We start from the raw sequence: 23,184 nt of genomic DNA, 5'->3' as shown, positions 1-23,184 counted from the left end.
GTTGGGTTAAAATGCGGAAGAATGCATTCAGTTGTGCAACTGACTAGGTATCCCATTTCCCCAGCCTCATTAAAACTAGACTTGCTCTTGGCAATCTTCTTAGACATAACACATGTAACAGCTCATGCTGGGAACACTCTAGGGTATTTCTCTGATAACCCATCAGTTTCCTTTACTCGGGCACCTTACAAATGACATTATTTGTCACAACCCATTCACAGGAAGGCTAGGCCTCACTCCAATGACCACGGGAACAGAAACAAGATCAGACTTGAGTTCCACATTATACAAATGAACTTCCATGCATCTCCACGCCTTGAACCAAAACACTGTTACCAGTTGCTGATGTGTCAGACAAAGACAAAACACCCTCTAAAATGAAGAACTGGGCTGCCCCAGTGTCTCACTCTTTCTTCACAGGCTACCTAACAACATCACCACTCTGCAGAGACACAAACCCATCTGAAACAAAGGGTTCATACAAATCTGATCCAAAATCTTGTTTAGGAGATAAACCAGTCCCAACCAGAGACTTCATGGGCTGGAGGGCTCCCACAAGAATAAACTGCTTTTTCTTTCTCTTATTTTTCTGTTTCAACTTAGGACACAATATGGCCTTTCTCACAGTAGTATGGCCTTTCTCATAACGACGAATTAGCGGATACAAAGAACCCGTTTTCTGCCCATCCCTGTCTTTGGGCACTGGGGAAAAAGACTGAAACCTTGTAGTGGGAGGTGACTTCTCTGGATAGACTTTTGTTTAGGGATCAGTAAGTCATTTTATGTGTCAACACAAACAAGGAATTTGTCTCAAAAGGGAGATCCTTGCGCTCGTTAATGTAGGTAACAGCCCTTTCGCGAAGGCAATTTCTGAACTGCACAAGTACTATGAGTGTTTTTAAACCCTCAAGGTCCTCTGCCTCTTGAGAAGCACACCACCGATCAAAAAGACATGCTTGTTCCCTTGCGAATTCAACAATACTTTGTGACTCTCTTTCGCAATTTACAGAACTGTTGTCTGTATGCCTCTGCGACTAACTCGTAAGCCCGAAAGATGGCAGCATTAACAGTGTCATGATCTGAACCCTGAGATCATGAGATAGAGTGGCGTAGATGTTGAGCTTTTCCCATGAAAACACTTTTGGAGGAGCAGCGACCAGATATTGCGTGGCTCTTTTAGGGCTGTGGCAATCGGCTCAAACAGAGTAAAATATACACGTACGTCCACCTCCATTTCATTGAAAGGCGGTACAAGCCAGATGTTCCTACCAAGATCGAACGCTGTTGAGAGTGCATGATGGCCTGAATGGATACTGAGTGCTTCCAGATCTAACTCTTTTAATCAAATCGCATGCTCTAACCCAAGTTCCCATTTCTTTCAATCAAACTCTAATCTCTGTTGATCCATTTTTTCCTGTAGTTCTACCTCCTGCAGCTACACGTCTACAAGGTTTGCTCTACTACCTGTAGCACCCTTTTAATCGTCCCCTCTCTCCAGAAGTATTTCCTTCTCCACCAAAACAGCATCAAGTAACTATTTGACAACGTATTATGAATGGGTAGATGTCATACTAATCAGATTTGCCTTCTTACATTTATCTAGTATCTCCCCAAGTAGGATTTTCCACAAATGCTTCCATGTATTTTTTTCTGTGCTTATTACATTGTTAAACTGATTTCACCAGTCTTATAACCCCCCTACATTGTTTGTCAGTGACAGAAACGCTACAAAATAAATGTTGTCTGAAAAGACAATCTGAAGGAAAAGCCCACACCCATTTAGAATGAGGCGTAACAAAGAATATGGACCAAACTTAACAGGGGATAAAAAGCAGATTCAGGCTTTGTTTGACTAGCTAAAGTGGAAGCTCTAAGGTGGGGTGTGGCTCTCCCAAATTCTCCTCTTAAAACAATGCCAGGGAGGGGTTCTACTAAGCTATATGGAATTGTTTTAAGAAGGTCATACCAAGGATCATTTAGCTATTTGATTTTATATTTTAAGACCCCTTGAAGTATAAAAAATATACAATATATATGTTTTTAAATGTAATGAAAAATTGGTTTTGGCCTTACTGCTATTAGCCCATCCAAGAGCATTGAATAACAGATTCAATACATGGAACAACAGAAAGACCCCCCCCAAAAAATCTAAAAGAAGTTTGTTCTGAAGTGTCTGTCCTATATTTGAGAGATATAAGAAAGATCAGGAAACATTAAAAAAAGGGTTGTCACTAATCAGTGTCCATATTATACAGTACTTCCATTCATTTTTTTCAACTGGTACTGGGGGACATTCAGACGAGTCTTGTGAGGCCTGTGGGCTTCCTAGAGCAAAATAATGACATGTACGTGTTCGTGAGGGTCTCACCTTTCCACAGAGGGGTCATATTAGTGTGTAGCTGTATCGACTTCAGACAAGTCCCAAGACGCTTGTGAACACCATTGTGTTCGTGGGAGTCTCATCTGTCCATAGAGGGGTAACACATCCTGACTAACGAGGTAACTTCAATCAGTGCTCGCCACCCCTAATCAGGACGTATCGAATTGGAGAGAAAATCTACAGCCTATAACACCCTACAGGTCAGTGGCTATCACTAACAGCTCTCATCTGTATCTGGGTTAGTTTGCTTTGAGAACCACTTGCAGTAGACAGGTCTTGTCTGGACTGTAAACCTGTTCTCCACCATAGCAAGGAAGACAGCAGTATCTAATCTGATTTATACAGCTCCTATTTGAACAGAACAGACCCTCTTTCTCAAATCCAATCCACGTGGAATTATTACACAGATTGGCTGTGAAGGGACTACGTGATTGGCAGGCATGTGTGTGTGCTTGTTTGTGTGTGTGTGCATGCCTGCTTGCGTACGTGTTTGAAAATTATGCTTCAAATGTGTGCGCATGCCTAAGTTCATGTATGGAGGAAGTATTTGATTGGCTGATACAACTCTACTCTTGCAGCCAGAACTGCTTCACATAGCTTCAAATGTCATGAGGTGGGGAGAGAGCCTGCACCAGACTCAGCCCCAAAGAGCGAGAGGAGTGATCTGAGAGAAAGTGTAAGAGCATTGATAGTGAGATAGAGAGGAGAGATTGTGTGTGTGTGTGTGTGTGTGTGTGTGTGTGTGTGTGCGTGCGTGCGTGCGTGCGTGCGTGCGCGCGTGTGTGTGTGCGTGTGTGTTTCAGCCCTTGAGTGCCATGCATACAGGGACCTTTGAAATGTTTGGATCCTTTTTTTGTGTGTGAGAGAGGGAGAGGGAGCGCTCAGAGTGCTCAGAGAGAAGAGGGAGCGCTCAGAGTGTAGAGCACAGAGAAAAGGAGTGTGTTCAAGAGAATGTGTTCAAGAGAGTGTTCACTAGAGAAAGAGAGAGAGAGCGAGAGAGAGCAGACACAGAGGGCTGTGATCACATGCTTCTTTCTCTGCACAGCACCGCTGTTTTTGTTTAGCCTCTCTGGTGCAGCTGAGAGCGAGAGTCGCTCACACTGTCAGAGCACCGCTGCCTAAGCTTGAGTGGAAAGTTTCCACAGCATGACCAGAGTCAGGACTCAACTACTCCTGTCCCACTGAGAGTAAGCCATACCGAAGAAGAGACAGAGGTAAGAACAATATGCTACACAGCAAATTCAGCTCCAGCTGAGACTGGAGACTCTCACAGTGTCTGCCAGACTCAGCAACTGAACTATAACGCACATCACAAAGGCTCTTTTCACCTGAATGTTGAAGTTGAGTAGAGATTTCAGGGAGACGGGCGGGAAAAGAAGGCGGTGTGCTGTTGTTGGAGGATAAATATTTGATTGAGAGAAGTTGGTGGAACAGGTGTTTTTGGACAATGTGTTTCCTAAAGAAAATCGGGGAGAAATCCCACCCCGTTTGTTTGTTAATGAGCTCTGGAAATGAGTTGCTACCATTGCAGTAACTTATAACTCTGTCAAAAATATGACCGAGTGTCAGCGTCTGGGGCACATAGAGAGATGCACTACTTTAATTTAGCCTCAAGGCCGGTCTGATAAGCAGTGTTGCAAGTGAGGTGGTATTTGCTGTGAGCGTGTGTCCGTGTAAAAACTTCTGTAACAAAAAAAGTGTGTGTGCATGTTGATGTACACTGAACAAAAATATAAACGTGTCAACTGTTCGTCTCATTTTTCAGGAGCCGAAAAAAAAGATCCCAGAAATGTTCCATATGCACAAAAAAGCTAATTTATCGCAAATTGTGGGCACAAATTTGTTTATATCCTTGCTATATCCTTTTTAGTGAGCATTTCTCCTTTGCCAAGATAATCCATCCACTTGACAGGTGTGGCATGTCAAGAAGTATTTCTGTCTGTACTAGAGCCCTTTTGTGGGGAAAAACTCATTCTGATTGGCTGGGCCTGGCTCCACAGTGGGTGGACCTGGCTCCCCAGTGGGTGGGCCTATGCCTTCCCCACCCATGGCTGCGCCCCTGCCCAATCGTGAAATCCATAGATTAGGGCCTCATTTATTTATTTCAATTGACAGATTTTCTTCTTTGAACTGTAACTCAGTAAAATCTTTGACATTGTTGCATGTTGCGTTTATATATTTTTTATCAGTATACATACTGTATGTGTATGTGTGTGTGTGTGTGTGTGTGTGTGTCCAAGACATTAAATTTAACTTTGCCCTGTGTCACCCATGGCGTGTTTGAAGCGTGGCGGATGACATCACAGAGGGGTGGCTCCCTGACAGCCTCATTGAGATTTATAAAAGAACATGAATTTAAGAAAAGGCAGTTAACATGTGGGGGTTGTGGAGGGGATTCGGCAACTTACCTACAGTGAAGATGATCACACATCTTGCACACAAGCTGTCCTTGTGTAATCAACACAGAGGATGCTAAAACAGTATAGCAGTTTAATTAAGTTAGTGTAATAGTTGATGATATAATAGCTATATTGGGTAAAAATATAGTAATACTATGATCATAATGCATAGTAATAGCGTTACCACTGCAGACTTTCTATGCGTCAGTGTTCGGCAGTAGCAACAGTAGCTATAGATCCTGAGAGAACGGAGGACACTATATTCTAGTCACATGCTTGTTTTATTATTCCTTTCTTTACCTAACTTTTCTGTCTCTCTCGCTAAGCTATTAGATAGGCAACATAAAAGATCATTCCCCTTTTGAAAACGTAATGTCAAAGTACATCTGGAGCTTGTGACTAGACAGAGAGTGCCTCAGGCACTTGACAGTCCTCCCCACACCTATATTGCCTGTCAGGTCCCAGTCAGATACCAGCCTGAGATAGCCAGGTACTCCTCTCTTCCTTCCCTCTTTCTCTCTCCTCTCTGTCTCTCGATCCCTCTCTCCGTTCTCTCTTTCCTCTCCCTCGCTCTCTCTTCGATCGGCACCCCTATCTGCTCCACCTGTACCTGCCAGCTGATTAATTATGACCAGCAGACAACTGAGAGGGAGAGATAAATCACTACCATGGGAGAGTGCTCTCTTCCTCTGTGTCTTTTACTGTCTCTTATCCACCTTTCTCTTCATCTCCCTCTCTTCCTCTTCCTCTTCCTCTCTCTCTTTCTCTCTCTCTGTCTCTCACACACACACAGCGGCGTCATGCACCCATCAACACTGTCTCTCTCCTCCTCCACTGACGTAGCATATCTTTGCTCTGTGGTGCACATCAGAAGGAACCACTTACTGAGGAGAATGGGGGGGAGTTAGAAGTAGTCTTTGCATGGTCCAGTCAGTGTGCCCCCTCTGCAAAATACCACAGACAGATCTTTTTTTTATTATGATGATAAAATGTGGACTTAAAATTAAGTTTGGTACTTGATTTAACATAAAAATAAATTTTAAAAATAGGACAAATCTGAGGGGAAAGGTTCACAAATGTTCACACACCTCTTTCTCTCTCTCTCTCTCTCTCTCTCTCTCTCTCTCACACACTCCTCTCTCTTTGCCTCTCCCTCCTTCTGTTTCCAGCAAGTCTACACAGATTGTTATTTGCAGAGCAGCCGTGGGCCGGGGCTTTTGTTTCCAGTAAACCCTGGGGCTATTTATAGAGTGTGTGTGTGTGTGTGTGTGTGTGTGCGTGTGTGTGTGTGTGTTCTGTCTATCAATACTTGCCGATGTCTAGTTTGACTGGCCTCTGACCTATATATTTATAGTTTTCTGTGTAATTGTCCAGTCAGACAGTACTCTTCCACCCAAAAAATGATGTCATTGTTCTTCCCTGCTTGTCCATGAATACCCCTCGGAAAATTAATTGAGGCCCTCTAGGTTCTGGGCCCTCCTCGTTGAGAATCCCTTTTCTAGGGGGTCTGAGGAGTGTTCTTGTGCACGCGCCAGTTCTGCCACCATTTGATCGGAGGAGACAGAGAGAAATATCCTCACCACCACATATGACATTGGTGTTAAAGCAAAAAACACGTAGTCCCCCACCACAGACACCGGTGGACCATGTTTAAGTACATTTGTTTACAGGTAGCTGCTCACCACAGCTCATGTGAAATAACCAGCTTTCCCACAATGCAACACATTCTACTGTAAGTTGTCCACCTCATCTCTCTGGGACAATCCCACTGGAGTCGTAAGAAAACTCCCCATCGTTGGAAACACATTCTTTTTTTGTTGATGACATTTTCTGTTTGTTGCCAAACGCTCTGAAATTGAGCGAGCTTGAAATATTGACGTATCTTGACAAGAGAACCTAGTCCAGAATGAAGACTTGCATACATTAATCATAATAACATGCTACATAATAGATTAAGTGAACTGCATGACAAAACCTGGAGGGGATTCTTAGCAAACAGCCCACCATGCTAGATCACGCACACACATACTTAGGCAGCCAGGGATGTACACACACACACACACACACACACACACACACACACACACACACACACACACACACACACACACACACACACACACACACACACACACACACACACACACACACACACACACACACACACACACACACACCAATCTACTCATGGGGTTGTTACGTAATAAGAAGATAGCATATCACTTAAAGAGACAATGTGCTGATCAAACAATTAACAAGCCGCCACTCAGCCACTGATTTGATAAATACACTCCCCTACGTATTTGTTTGGACAGTGAAGCTAAAACTTTTGATTTGGCTCTGTACTCCAGCATTTTGAATTTGAAATCAAATGTTTCATATGAGGCGACAGTATTTAAGGGTATTTTCCTACATATCTGTTTTATCGTTTAGAAATGACAAACTTGTTGGATGGATTTGCAGTTTGTTTTCGTTGTGTTTCAGATTATATTGCGCACATTGGAAATTAATGGTAAATCATGTATTATGTCATGTTGGAGTCACTTTTACCCGAAATAAGAGAATATGTTTCTGAATACTTCTGCGTGAATTTGGATGTATTCTATCATGATTACGGATAATCTAGAATGAATCATGGATAATGGAGGAGTGAGAAAGTAAGAGGCACAAGGATCATACCCCCTCAAATTATAACCCCCCCTGTTATGGTTGAGAGGTTAGAATGTCTTGCAAATGCATCCAGCAAGTTTGTGGAGTCGCAAGCGTGACGTAGTCATTGTGTGCTTGGACCAAATACTACACTTTTGACTACTTTAGTACACATTTATACTGCCTATAGAAAGTCTACACTCACTTAAAATTAAAACTCACAGTGGGATTGAAATTGATTTTATTGTAATTTTTAGTAATTGATCTACAGAAAATACTTCATAAGGTCAAATTAAAGAGAAAATTCTACACATTTTTACCAATTAATACAAATGTAATAACTATATAAATATAGTCGTTGCATAAGCATTCACCCCCCTTTGCCTTAACAAATCGCATAATAAGTGATAGGGATTCACTCTGTGTGGAATAATAGGGGCTTTGAAATGATTTTTTTCATGACTACACCTTCCTCTCTTCCCCATACATGCGACATCTGTAAGGTCCCTCAGTCAAGTATTGAATTTCAATAAAGAACGGCAGTGATTGGTAGATGGGTAACGTTAACAAGATATTGAATATCTCTTTAAGCATCGTCAACTGTATAATTATGCTGTGGATGATGTATTAAACAGCCCAAACACATCACAGATGCAGTGGTCCTTCTGAACTGAGCTGCAGGAGAGGAAGGAAACTGCTCAGGGATGTTAAAATAAGTCCATTGGTGATTTTAAAACAGCTAGATTTCAATGGCTGTGATGGGAGAGAACTGAGGATGGATCAACAACATTGTAGTGAATAAACAATAATGACCTAAATGACAGAGTGAAAAGAAGATTAAAAATATACAGAATATTCTAAAACATGTATGTACCAATGCAGTAAAGTAATAATATTAAAAAAACATTGAAAGGAATACACTTTTGTCCTAAATGAAAAGCCTAATATTTGAGGAAAATTCAACACATCACTGAGTAATTGCCTCCTTAATTTAATGCGTGGTGGTGGCTGAATCATGGTATGGGAAATGCTTGACATTGGCGAAGACTGGGGAGTTTTTAAAAAATGAAACGGGATGGAGATATGCACAGGCAAAATCTGAGCGGAAAACCTGCTTCAGTCTGCTTTACAGACACTGGTAAAGGAATGGACCTTTCAGCAGGACAATAATCTACAACACAAGGCCAAATCTACACTGTAGTTACTTACCAAGTGAATGTTCCTGAGTGGCCAAGTTACAGTTTTGACTTAAATCGGCTTGAAAGTCTTTGGCAAGACTTGAAAATTGCTGTCCGGCCATGATCTCCAATTACAATACAGCTCTTATGAGACACATCCAAGATGACTCACAGTTGTAATCACTGCCAAAGGTGTTTCAAAAATGTTGGGGTGTATTTAATTAAGGTATAGTAGTGTTTAATTTTTCAATAATCTTACACAAAAAATTACATTTTTCTTCCACTTTGACATTACAGAGTGTTAGGTGTACTGCAGATCATTGACAACATTAAATACATTTTAATCCCACTTTATTATAAAATCAAATGTGAAATCCAAGAGGGGTGTAGCCTTTTATCTAGGCACTGTAAGTTCATTTGTCCAAACTTATGACACCGTCAAATGGGTGGACTAGATACATAAAGTGCTTTTATTTCTAAACGGTAAACAGGTATGTATAAAAATGCTGTCAAAATAAAGGTGACATTCTGTACTGTCGCCTCATATAAAACATTTGAATGCGGGAGTATCGAATCAAATGTAAAGTTCTAGCTATACTTGTTATGCAGGTGAGTGAGGACCCAAAAGCGATTTAACAGAAACAGAGTCTTTTAATGTCCAAACAGGGAAAACATAAATCCTCAATCTTTACAGGAGATGTCCAAACAGGGAAAACATAAATCCTCAATCTTTACAGGAGAGTCCCCCTTCTAGTAGTAGAGGAGAATAGCAGGGCTAGCGGCAACAGACTGCTGGTCCCTCCGGGTAGGCGCGGGCCGTAGAGGACAGAGACACCTGCTCACACGCAGCATCTGATGAAGAGGCAGATTACGACGGGACGGGACAAGGGCAAAGCAAACAAGAATCCGACAAGGACAGAAGCAGAAACAGAGAGAGAAATAGAGACTTAATCAGAGGGCAAAAGAGGGGACAGGTGTGAGAGAGTAAACGAGGTCGTTAGGAGAATGAGGAACAGCTGGGAGCAGGAACGGAACGATAGAGAGAGAGAGAGATAGAGAGAGAGAAAGTAACCTAATACGACCAGCAGGGGGAAACGAAGAGAAGAGAAAGCACAGGGACAAGACATAACATGACAATACATGACAATACTGATAAAATAAATACGTAGGGGATTGTGGCTGAGAGACTGGGCTGGAGAATTTGAACTACTCTCAAATTCATAGACAGTGCGATAGATGTAAAATTACAGTTTTAATTATGTTTTGAGGTGCTACACTGTTTGTTTACAAATACATTGGTTTTTTTATTGGGTTCTGATGGGGTTAGACAATTGAACTAAGCGTATGGGCATTCATACAGTTGAAGTCGGAGGTTTCCATACACTTAGGTTGGAGTCATTAAAGCTTGTTTTTCAAACACTCCACAAATGTCTTGTTAACAAACTACAGTTTCAGCAAGTTGGTTAGGACATCTACGTTTTCCAAAAATTGTTTACAGACAGATTATTTCACTTATCATTCACTGTATCACAATTCCAGTGGGTCAGAAGTTTACATACACTAAGTTGACTGTAAATTTAAAGAGCTTGGAAAATTCCAGAAAAGTGTGTCAAGGCTTTAGAAGCTTCAGATAGGCTAATTGACATCATTTGAGTCAATTGGAGGTGTACCTGTGGATATATTTCAAGGCCTACCTTCAAACTCAGTGACCCTTTGCTTGACATCATGGGAAAATCAAAATAAATCAGCCAAGACTTCAGAAAAATAATTGTAGACCTCCACAAGTCTGGTTCATCCTTGGGGGAAATTTCCAAATGCCTGTAGGTACCAACTTTATATTTTCAAACATTAGTATGCAAGTATAAACACCATGGGACCACGCAGCCATCATACCGCTCAGGCAGGAGACGCGTTCTGTCTCCAAGAGATTAACATACTTTGGTGCGAAAAGTGCAAACCAATCCCAGAACAACAGCAAAGGACCTTGTGAAGATGCCAGAGGAAACAGGTACAAAAGTATCTATATCCACAGTATAACGAGTCCTATATCGACATAACCTGAAAGGCCACTCAGCTTGGAAGAAGCCACTGCTCCAAAACCGCCATAAAAAAGCCCGATTTCGATTCGCAACTGCACATGAGGACAAATAATAGTACTTTTTAGAGAAATGTCCTCTGGTCTGATGAAACAAAAATAGACCTGTTTGGCCCTACTGACCATCATTATGTTTGGAGGAAAAAGTGGGAGACTTGCAAGCGGAAGAACACCATCCCAACCATGAAGCACTGGGGTGGCAGCATCATGTTGTGGGGGTGTTTTGCTGCAGGAGGGACTGGTGCACGTCACAAAATAGATGGCAACATGAGGAATGAAAATTATGTGGATATATTGAAGCAACATCTCAAGACATCAATCAGGAAGTTAAAGCTTGGTTGCAAATGGGTCTTCCAAATGGACAATGACCCCAAGCATACTTCCAAAGTGGCAAAATGGCTTAACAAAGGATAGGATATTGGAGTGGCCATCACAAAGCCCTGAACTGAATTCTAAAGAAAATGTGTGGGCAGAAGTGAAAAAGAGTGTGTGAGCAAGGAGGCCTACAAACCTGACTCAGTTACACCAGCTCTATCAGGAGGAATGGGCCAAAATTCACCCTACTTATTGTGGGAAGCTTGTGGAAGGCTACCCGAAACGTTTGATCCAAGTTAAACAATGTAAAGGCAATGCTACCAAATACTAATTGAGTGTATGTAAACTTCTGACCCACTGGGAATGTGATGAAAGAAATAAAAGCTGAAATAAATCATTCTCTCTACTATTATTCTGACATTTCACATTCTTAAAATAAAGTGATAACTGACCTAAGACAATGAATTTTTACTAGGATTAAATGTCAGGAATTGTGAAACTCAGTTTAAATGTATTTGGTTAAGGTGTATGTAAACTTCCGACTTCAACTGTATATTCTTCAGGAATCCATGAGTATATATGATGAACTTAAAAGTCCAATAATGGATGTAGCAAACATAGATTGCCCCTTTAAGCCCTGTTTATACCTGGTTATAACATGCTTTGTGTTTCCTGATCTTGTCCACATTCTGATTGTGCCCACATTTCACGAGGTTACACATGATGTTGAAATGTGTCTCTTAACCACCGTTGTTCCTGTAAAAAGAAAGCGAAGATAATTTAACTAAATGACTATCGCCCCGTAGCACTCACTTCAGTCATCATGAAGTGCTTTGAGATGCTATTTAAGGGCCATATCATCTCCACCTTACCCAACACCTTACACCCACCTCAATTTGCATACCGCCCCAACAGATCCACGAACAACGCAATCTCCCTTGCACTGCACACTGCTCTATCCCACCTGGACAAGAGAAATAACTATGAATCCTGTTCATCGACTACAGCTCAGCCCTTAACACATAGTGCCCTCCAAGCTCATCACTAAGCTATGGGCACTGGGTATGAACCCCGCCCTGTGCAACTGGGTCCTGGACTTCCTGACGGGCCGCCCCTAGGTGGTGAAGGTAGGAAACAACATCTCCACTTCACTGAGCCTCAACACTGGGGCCACACAAGGGTGCGCTCTCAGCCTCCTCCTGTACTCCCTGTTCACCCATGACTGTGTGGCCACGCACGCCTCCAACTCAATCATCAAGTTTGCAGACGACACAACAGTAGTAGGCTTGATCACCAACAACGACGAGGCAGCCTACAGGGAGGAGGTGAGGGCTCTCGGAGTGTGGTGTCAGAAAAACAATCTCTCACTCAACGTCAACAAAACCAAGGAGAGGATTGTGGACTTCAGAAAACAGCGGGAGTACCCCCCTATCCACATAAGGAACTTATGTGTATCCACATAAGGAACTTATGTGGTGAAGGTGGAAAGTTTTAAGTTCCTCGGCGTACACATCACTGACAAACTGAAATGGTCCACCCACACAGACAGTGTGGTGAAGAAGACGCGGCAGCGCCTCTTCAACCTAAATGTGACCTGTCACCTAAACTGTGGCTTGTCACCCAAACTTTTACAGATGCACAGTTGAGAGCATCCTGTCGGGCTGTATCACCGCTTGGTACGGCAACTGCACCGCCCACAACCGCAGGGCTCTCGAGAGGGTGGTGCGGTCTGCACAACGCATTACCAGGGAAAAACTACCTGCCCTCCAGGACACCTATAGCACCCGATGTCAAAGGAAGCCCAAAAAGATCATCAAGGACAACAACCACCCATCACTGCCTGTTCACCCTACTACCATCCAGAAGGCGAGGTCGGTATAGGTGCTGGGACCGAGAGACTGAAAAACAACTTCTATCTCAAGGCCATGAGACTGTTTAACAGCCATCACTAACACAGAGAGGATGCTGCCTACATACAGACTTGAAATCATTGGCCACTTTAATAAATGAAAAACTAGTCACTTTAATAATGTCACTTTAATAATGTTTACATATCTTGCATTACTCATCTCATATGTACAGTATATACTGTTTTCTATACTATCTACTGTATCTGAGCCTATGCCGCTCTGACATTGCTCATCCATATACTTATATATTCTTAATTCCATTCCTTTACTTAGATTTGTGTGTATTAGGTATTTGTTGTGAAATTGTTAGATATTACTTGTTAGATATTGCTGCACTGTCAGAACTAGAAGGACAAGCATTTCGTTATACCCCGGAATAACATCTGCTAAACACGTGTATGTGACCAATAACATTTGATTTGATTTTACAACAAGTCTAGAGCCTAACTTTCATACGTGAGTTTGAAGTTTGGGGAAGATAACTTTCACTGTAAAAATGCACCTTCATAATAAAAGCATTACATGCACAATCGCTTTTGCAGTCACTTTGATAATGGTTTATCTTGTGTATATTCCCCTGGTGTACATATGTATAGATTGCATTTTGATAGTGCTACAGTGCTATTTGGATTGTTAATTGGATTCGTTGGATTTATTTCTTGCTTTTCTTTTCTGCTGTTTTTCTTTACATTTTTGCTGTTTGACGTTTGACTGCATTGTTAGGATCTAGTGATAATGATGATCTAGAGGGTGTAACTGTCCAGTATGGAATCCCGTCCATAGTGTGTTTTAACGTGTACACATGGCCTTGTTACTGTGTTGTCATCAGTTGCTGTTGTTACCTCAGCCAGTAACCTCAGGCACCTCAGATACATGATTGGGTTGTGTAGAGGTGTTGGTATCAATAGTGTGGTGGTCAGGCAATGGTGATGGGGGTAGTTGTCAGAACAGGTGGGATTGTAGAGGTGTGTGTGTGTATGTGTGTGTGTGTGTGTGTGTGTGTGTGTGTGTGTGTGTGTGTGTGTGTGTGTGTGTGTGTGTGTGTGTGTGTGTGTGTGTGTGTGTGTGTGTGTGTGTGTGTGTGTGTGTGTGTATTGAGGTTACTTTACCGGATTCATCCTATCCTCCTGATAATAACAAATAATATAAAACTGTTCCATATTTATATAGTGCCCTCAAAGCTGCTGCTATATGAGGACACCCTTTGTGTTGAAATTGGAAATGTCCTTAGTACTCCTTTACCCCAAATGCGCCCACATTCATATAGCAGTGTGTCTAGCTGTGGGATTGCCTATAGTGACCATTTAAGTGTTTTAAAGCTGTATAGAGAGGGGTCTCAAGGGTAAAGCTTCCTGGAAAACAGACAGATTACCTGCTGTCAATCTGTGACAAACAGAAGGACACATTACACACTTTCTTGGAATATGAACACGAGTGGCAAGAAATATATAGCCTTTGCACCCAAGGCCAATCGTATGGGATCAATTCAATTCAATTCAAGGGGCTTTATTGGCATGGGAAACATGTGTTAACATTGCCAAAGCAAGTGAGGTAGATGATATACAAAAGTGAAATCAAAAATCAAAATGAACAGTTAACAGGGATCCATGTCATCTAACTGTAGCTAACTGTAGCTAACATGTCATCTAACTGTAGCTAATTGTAGCTAACATGTCATCTAACTGTAGCTAACTGTAGCTAACATGTCATCTAACTGTAGCTAACATGTCATCTAACTGTAGCTAACATGTCATCTAACTGTAGCTAACTGTAGCTAACATGTCATCTAACTGTAGCTAACATGTCATCTAACTGTAGCTAACATGTCATCTAACTGTAGCTAACTGTAGCTAACATGTCATCTAACTGTAGCTAACATGTCATCTAACTGTAGCTCTACAGGCTTTCTGCTTCCGCCCTTGGAGCCGGAGCATACACCCGGTACTTGTACATCCACATCCGAACAATCAATCAAATATGTATGAGGCGTATAGGAAATGAGTCAAACATGAAAATGCAAGATTATAAATAACACATGACCCTTTCCTTCACGATGGATGCTCAGTTTCGGCTCCTGCGCTTCTTTAATGCAGGAAGGAATTCTGTTCACCTCGAATTGACATTTTCAGAACAAGCTTCCTTCCCTCTCATTTCTCTATGGTTCACTTGTGTTGTGGATGGCATTATGAAGTAGTGATACTGAGTCGAGCAGGGCTTCTTTTCAACAGAGAAGTGTTTTCACTTACTGTACCTCCCGTCTGCCCACATTCACTTCCATTTTCATATGCTGTAGTACCTAATAGTACTAAGTACTGCTATAGTACTAAGGTGCCCATACCTAAGTAGTTTCCGTCATATTGCTTCCATCCGTCCGCTCCTATCAGCTCTGGACAAGGGGAGTGTCCTTGTGGAGAGTAGGGGTGGAGTTGCCTGCCTGATAACCCCGGAATGGACAATTAATCAATTTACTGATCCAGGTCCTTCTCGGGCTCAAGGCAGCAGACTCTTCACGCGAGGAGCCGTGTGCTGCACGCTTCTGTACACCCCTGCCCTGATGTGGCTAACCATGATGTCTCTCTCTGGTTGGAGAAGACGTTTGATTTAGAGAGGTTGCGGAAGGTTTTTTTTGGTTGAGGAGAAATTGTAGAAGGTACTTTTGTGGTCATTTTTAGTAGATGTCTTTTAGCACATCCCTGAGACAGCTTGCTGCTCTGCCACAACATTCTGCTCACATTTCATTCTGTTAATCAGAGTTCAGAGCTAAAGGCTCTTCGACATGCAGAATGTTTTCCAAGCACCCACAGGGTGGTCTTAAGGATTCAAAGATCAACAGTGTCATGGGTATATATATAGAAGACACATAAGGGATGTTTACCACTGGGCAACAAACTCAACAGTCATTCGGTGTCATGTAACTACGGCGCGTAAGATACAGTAGTCGGTGCAATAATATTACCTACACGCTCCCTGCTGTATTTGTGGAAGTATAAATGCGAGGTCCTAATGGATTTACCAAATGGAGGTGTTGCTAACATTCGTGTTGCCATTAAGTAAGTAAGTAGCCTTGAACGAGCCTTGACTTGTGTGCGCTAGAACAGTTAATATCCTGTTTCTGTAGTATGAGGCAGCTTGATGTACAAGTACACCCCCTGGACAGGACACTAGTCTATTGCAGGGCCTTACCCCCAATCTAACTCCTTATTGCTGAGAGACTCATCCCAACCTTTCAGGGCGGACACTCGAACCACAAGGCTACTGTGGTTAGTCTATCTAGAACCTAAAAGGGTTATTTGGCAGTCCCTATAGGAGAACCCTTTGAAGAAACCGTGTTGGTTCCAGGTGGAACCATTTTGACTGGACATGCTTGTGGAGAAACATGCCGTTTCCAGTTGACAGCTGATGCTTATGTTGGTTCTGTCTGTCCCTCTGCACTATGGGGTCAGAACAACATTTACAGCATAGACTAATTATGTCATTCAGGACGCTACTGTACAACTCTGTGTTCACAACTGTATTGACCAAATAGCTCACTGTATGCTTTGAGCACAAAATGTATGGTGAACCTGGAGTCAAAGCAGTAGCCGAGTTGGAGACCTTTGGTTGTTGGTTTATCAGTGCTCCTCTCAGCTGATTGAAGTGTGACCCTCCAAGGCTGCTTGGCTTTTGGCTTTTGTCTGCACTCTGGCTCTGTGCGGAGCTACACAAAGGCAGACTGTGTGACTGACTGCACAGGGAGTTGGAGGTGAAATACCCAGAATAAGGGGTAGAAGTTTGTAGGATTTTAGACCAATTGTTATGGCTCTTGTAATTGCTTCAAAGTCCATGAAGTGGAGATCATGTCGCAGATCATGATGGAAAACAGTGGTGCATGATCAACCTCTTATCCGTTAGGAGGGCTGCTGTTAGTGCCTTTATGCTTATTAATCAACTGTAATTGCTTGAGATTAACAAGCTTGGGCATATCTGTCATGATGTCCAGTTCGGCTCTAAGCATCTGCTGTTTTGTTTCAGTGCAGTGATAGGCTATTGGCTAGGTAATAACGTAACAGAGTCACATATTTCCACTGAGTTGAATGTTGGTCAAATCTTCCTCACGCGTTTGCTCTTCCCTTTGCATAGACTATTGAAATAATATGTATGTATCAATATATATATATGCATACTATTCAAATGCAATATATACTGTATGTTGTAGAACATTTACATTTCACATTTTAGTCATTTGGCAGACGCTCTCATCCAGAGCGACTTAATCACGGAACTAGTGTACATCAGTTTGTTACATTTCAAATGCACCTGAAACTGTGGTAGGCAGGAGGCTTGAGATGGGATTGAAGTAGGTAGCTTGACATGAATCTCCATGGCAGAGTTGATTAATGTTCGCACCAAGGCAATCCGAGACTAGGCCTTGATTTACGAATGTTTGTCGCCGAGCCTTAATTAAGAAAGGTCGCCTTCAGTCAAGGCCATGGACATCATCCATCTTAACATTAACGACGATGAATCGGAGTTGAAGGACACATAGTAGTCAGTACGGTAACACATCCATTCTATGTCCATCTTTTAAGATCTTATCAGCTCTGTCTGCAGCTAGAGAGAGCTCACTAATCATCTTACAGTCAAGGGACAAGGGCTTGATTTCAATTCCAGAATTAAGCATGTGGCACGCACGCACGCACGCACGCGCGCACGCACGCACACACACACACACACACACACACACACACACACACACACACACACACACACACTCCTGACCCTAGCCCCCACCAATAATTAGCCAATCAGCGTTGAGCTGAGCTCAACTGCGGGTTGTCCTGGTGCAGCAAAATGCTCACCAAGGCAGGCTATGTCTGGTCTGTTTGGAGGTCAGTTTGGATTTGGCTTCACACCAATCAAATCACATCCTAAGCAAAACGTCATTTTCATTTCTGGTCTGTTTGAAGGCCATTTTGGATTTTGCTTCTCACCAATCAAATCACATCCTAAGCAAAACGTTATTTTCATTTCTGGTCTGATTGTGTTGATGTCCTGCTGTATCTAGCTTGCTAAATTAGCCCTTTCCTAAGCCATGGATGGAGATGGGATTTGGATCATTGGCTTGTACAAATAATTATGACGGCGATTCTGATCTAACCATAAATTAATATGTTGTGCCACTGGCCTGAGACGATGGAAGTGCAATATGAAGCCTAGCCCTTTCAGGCTCACGTTAATTAGCAATCTAACTTAGCTGGTTGATTGTTGCCCATGTGAGGAAGTCAGGCATCAAGCATTTGATCTAGGTAGCCTATGACAACAAAAACTAAAAGTGCATTGTATGACAGAGCCATAGACCGCTTTGCCAACATGAAAGAGCGGAGGATGGCATTGTCGTTCAACTAGTTTGCATGTAGGGTGAGTCAAAAAAGAATAATATTTGCAAGCAAGCACGCACGCACACACACACACACACACACACACAGAGACAGAAATCAGTACCATGGACATCCACATGATATTTAGCAACATAAATAGTTTTTGGTATCTATAAGTTGGTTTTCAGAGTATTAAACTATGCATATATATATATATATATATATATATATATATATATATATATATATATATATATATATATATATAGCCTTGTTGATTTGATGATGTTTAAATGGAAATGGTTCTGGAGTAGCGGAGGCAGTGCTCCTGTTCTCTTTGTGCTGACTTGCGGTAACTCTGTGGTTCAAAATCAGTAGTTGTTTCGTAAACTGTCGAAAACAACTTGCTTGACCATTTTGCAGGTCATATAACTGTTTGTTACATGCAATGTTTGCTTTAGGGACTTCACAGATGTTGCTCTCTGGTTTAGTAATGAATCAAACATACGTGTGGTTGGATTTATTCCACCACTGTGTGACTGTTGTCTTTTTGTTGTCCCGGCCTTTTTGTACATCACGGTGGTGATGGGTTATAGAACGAACAACGCAATTATCACAATATAGGTTGTAATATGTTTTTTTTACTGGCTTGTCCTCCTCAGTGATCTTACCCACGTCACCACTACCGCAACCAATCCAAATCAGCCACGGTTTCCAAAACCACCAACCAAATCTTTCGATGACGCCACCTCTAATGTCATCACTACAGACAACTCGCTCTGCTATATCAACCTTTATTGTTGTGTTGTAAAATCTAATCTGGGATTCTTAAAAAAATAGAATAACATTCTAAAATGACATTGTCTGTACTTTTCTTAACTTTGTGTTGGCATCAGTGGCGATACGATATGAACTGACAATCACTGATATTCTTCAGACAGAGAGAAACCACAGTATCCAGATTACATAAACCCAGTCCCCAACCAGGCCATTGCAGTCTTGTCCGGCTCACTGGGCCTGAAGAGTATTATGCAATTTGTATGGAATCATGAGCTGTTTTGGTGGTATCACGCACTGAGCATATCAGAAAGTCCTTAAACATTGATGGCTGCCATGGGAGTTCTCAGAAGACTGCCCAGCTCCTGCAGATGTGGAGGACAGGAGCATGATGCTGGAGGAATCCACTGAACCGGCTTTTTTCACTAGCCACTGTTGTCCATTGAAAAACCTAGTATAGCATCCATGTAGTGGTCATATGTAACGTACATGGAAATACACCTGGTGAATTGACTGTGTATGTGTTCACAATTAGAACAGCAATTATGATCGTGTGCTGATGAATAAACGACATCCACACCCATGTCTGCATGTGTTTACAATAATCCTATGAAGGGATGTAAAGCAATGTTTATTTAGCCTGGCCGTGTCTCCTCTTCTCACAGAGAGCTCCTGAGCAGACTTTGACCCCTGACCTCCAGGTGTGGTGGTGTACCATGTGTTCTCCCGCTTGGGGGGCGTGAACCCATCTCTGCTGTGAGGAGTCGTCCTGTGGGACCATGGGAACATCGACGCTGGGGAAGGCAGCCACCCTCAACATGCTACTGGATGCCTGCATCCAGGCTTTTAGTGAGTGACCAATCAAATCATATTACATTTTATTTGTCACATACACATGTTTAGCAGATGTTATTGTGGGTGTAGCAGAATGCTTGTGTTGCTATCTCCAACAGTGCAGTAATATCTAACAATTCACAACAATACACACAACCTATAAGTAACATAATGGAATTAAGAAATATATAAATATTGGGACGATCAATGTCGGAGTGGCATTGACAAAAATACAGTAGAATAGAATACAGTATGTACATATTAAATTAGTAAAGCAAAAAGATGTAAACATGATTAAAGTTACTAGTGTTCCATTATTAAAGTGGCTAGCGACTTCAAGTCTATATATATGTATATAGAGCAGCCTCTAAGGTGCAGGGTTACGTAACCGAGTGGAAGCCGCCTAGTAATGGTTATTTAACAGTCTGATGGCCTTGAGATAGAAGCTGTTTTTCAGTCTCTCGTTCCCAGCTTTGATGCACCTGTACTGACCTCGCCTTCTGGATGATAGCGGGGTGAACAGGCAGTGGCTCGGGTGGTTGTTGTCCTTGATTCTCATTTTGGCCTTCCTGTGACATCGGGTGCTGTAGGTGTGCTGGAGGGCAGGTAGTTTGCCCCGGTGATGCTTTGAGCAGACCGCACCACCCTCTGAAGAGCCCTGCGGTTTTGGGCGGTGCAGTTGCCTGGTATGGCACAGAAACACAGTGGGGAAGCTAACTCAGTGGTGTGTGATGTGATCCATACCGTATACACTGAGTGTACAAAACATTAGGAATGTCTTTCTAATATTGAGTTGCACTCCCTTTTGCCATCAGAACAGCCTCAATTCATCAGCGCATGGACTCTACAAGGTGGCGAAAGCGTTCAACAGGGTTGCTGGGCCATGTTGACTCCAATGCTTCCCACAGTTGTGTCAAGTTGGCTGGATGTCCTTTGGGTAGTGGACCATTCTTGATACACACGGGAAACTGTTGAGCGTGTAAAACCCAGCAGCGTTGCAGCTCTTGATACACTCAAACCGGTGAGCCTGGCATCTACTACCATACCCCATTCAAAGGCACTTCAATCTTTTGCCTTGCCCATTCACCCTCTGAATCGCACACGTAAACAATCCATGTCCCAAATGTCTCAAGGCTTAAAAATCCATCTTTAATCTGTCTCCTTCACTTCAGCTACACAGGTGACATCAATAAGGGATCCTAGCGTTCACCTGCATTCCCCTGGTCAGTCTATGTCATGGAAAGAGTCCGGGTTTAGAATGTTTTGTACACTCAGTGTAGATGTGTTCTCACTGTTCCTTTTCTATGGTGTGATCCCTCTCCACAGATGACAATGGGGAGTTGCAGTCCAACCCGCTCCCTCGCACTCTGCTGCTGATGCATCGCTGGTATGTCACGTCCACAGAGCTGGCCGGGAAGCTGCTCGTGAAATATCCATGTAGATTCTCATCAGACCAACAAAGAACAGTTGTCATATGCCATGTAAAGCCTTTGGTAGTGTTTAGAAATGGCAGAGTATATACTGTAATATGGGCGCTATGGAATGCTGTGTTCCCTGACTGTGCCAAATGTATTTTCTGGGTGGACACTGACTAACCCTGAGTGACTTTTCCCGAGTATACAAAATATCTTGTTTATTTTGAGGGATAGTTTTTCAGTCAACTGTTTGTGTCATTTCTAGCAACCAATTATGATTGGTTGATCGCACAGCTCTGGGTTAAGGCAGATTGTCCTATCAAAGCTACTGGAAGAATTAGACGTGTTAAGTGCAAGTGCATTTGACAGCAACGTTAGAGATGGAGAACCGCTTCAAAAGGAAGAGCAACCTGGATCGAATCGATAGCTATTAGCGTTCCATTCCTCTTTATGATTTGTAATCTGATTCAGTTAGCAGGGTCCTGGACAGTGTTTTCCTGGAGACTCCATACCACTAAGTGGTTTGATGTCTTTGCTTCTGGTTAGACACCCTGACATATTACAATGCCTGGCGTCAGGCCTCTCCACTGACGAACCCCATCTTTTCCCTGCTGCTGGTTGGAGTAATGGCTGTGATGCTCCTGATGGAAGATTCCCCTATTTGCAGATCTACAATCAGATTAGCCATCACCCTAACTCCAATCATAACCTTACCGTAAGGAAAGTGCTACAAATATCTAACCTGGGACCAGTTTGCAGAAACTCTCACCTTCTCCATGCGGTATGAAGCTGCCTCAGAGTAGAGCCTGAGCAGAGAGCCTCTTTCATGTGACAGAATACGAAGGCACTATTCTGCCCTTTCTCTCACTTTTTGCTTTTGCATTAACCCAACAAAATATACAGAACTTATCGTTGTCCTTCAGCTGTTGCTGAGATGTATTTTTAGCTCCTACACCTAATGTGTATCTCATTGAATTGCCTCCACGTTTGTGAGTTAGCCCATGAGAATATCTTTCAGTGTTCTGGAGAGAAAGCGAGACCAACTGATTGTGTGTGTTTTCCACAGTCATGTATACATCCAATAAGCATCCATCCTGACCCTCCATGGTGGGAGAGTTTCATAGTACCACAAAGAAGGCAGAGGTTAGTCTTCTCTGCTGCATGGTTGTGACTATATCCTGGGCAGAGAAATAGCTGGGTTCCTTTTGAAAGTGATAGTAGGCAGGCTACGCTCCAGACCTGGCTCCCTGCCCAAGGCCTCTCCAAAGCTACTTCTAAGAGCTACAGGTAACTACCAAAATAAAGGAAACACCAACATGAAGTGTCTTAGTAGGGCGTTGGACCACCACGAGCCGCCAGAACAGCTTGAATGCGCCTTGGAATAGACTCTACAAGTGTCTGGAACTCGAGGCATGCGACACAATTCTTCCACTATAAAAATATTTAATTTGGTGTTTTGTTGGTGGTGGAAAACACCGTCTCAAACGCCGCTCCAGAATCTCCCATAAGTCTTCAATTGGGATGAGATCTGGTGACTGAGGCATGCACACACACACACACACACACACACACACACACACACACACACACACACACACACACACACACACACACACACACACACACACACACACACACACACACACACACACACACACACACACACACACACACGTACAGCTAACCATTTGGGGGCACACAATTCAGTCCCATTCAAAATCTTATTTTCCCTGACCCCTAAACCTAACCCCAAACCGTACCCTTACCCTTACCTTAACCCAAACACCTAACCTTAACCCTAACCCTAAAACTAACCCTAGCTCCTAACCCTAACCCTAACATAATGCTAACCCTAACACTAATTCTAACCTTAAC

General features: G+C 42.6%; 1 long non-coding RNA gene across 1 annotated transcript; it reads left to right on the top strand.

The window, feature by feature from the left end:
* The first annotated feature begins 2,987 nt into the window (after positions 1–2,987).
* On the top strand, positions 2,988–19,828 carry LOC135565569 (uncharacterized). The gene is made up of 3 exons (XR_010461693.1): positions 2,988–3,056; positions 3,426–3,594; positions 19,726–19,828. It is a non-coding gene; the product is annotated as an uncharacterized LOC135565569 (long non-coding RNA).
* Positions 19,829–23,184: the final 3,356 nt, after the last annotated feature.

Source organism: Oncorhynchus nerka, linkage group LG28, assembly GCF_034236695.1.
Source record: "Oncorhynchus nerka isolate Pitt River linkage group LG28, Oner_Uvic_2.0, whole genome shotgun sequence".
Classification (NCBI taxonomy): domain Eukaryota; kingdom Metazoa; phylum Chordata; class Actinopteri; order Salmoniformes; family Salmonidae; genus Oncorhynchus; species Oncorhynchus nerka.
This window is presented reverse-complemented; position numbering and strand designations above follow the sequence as displayed.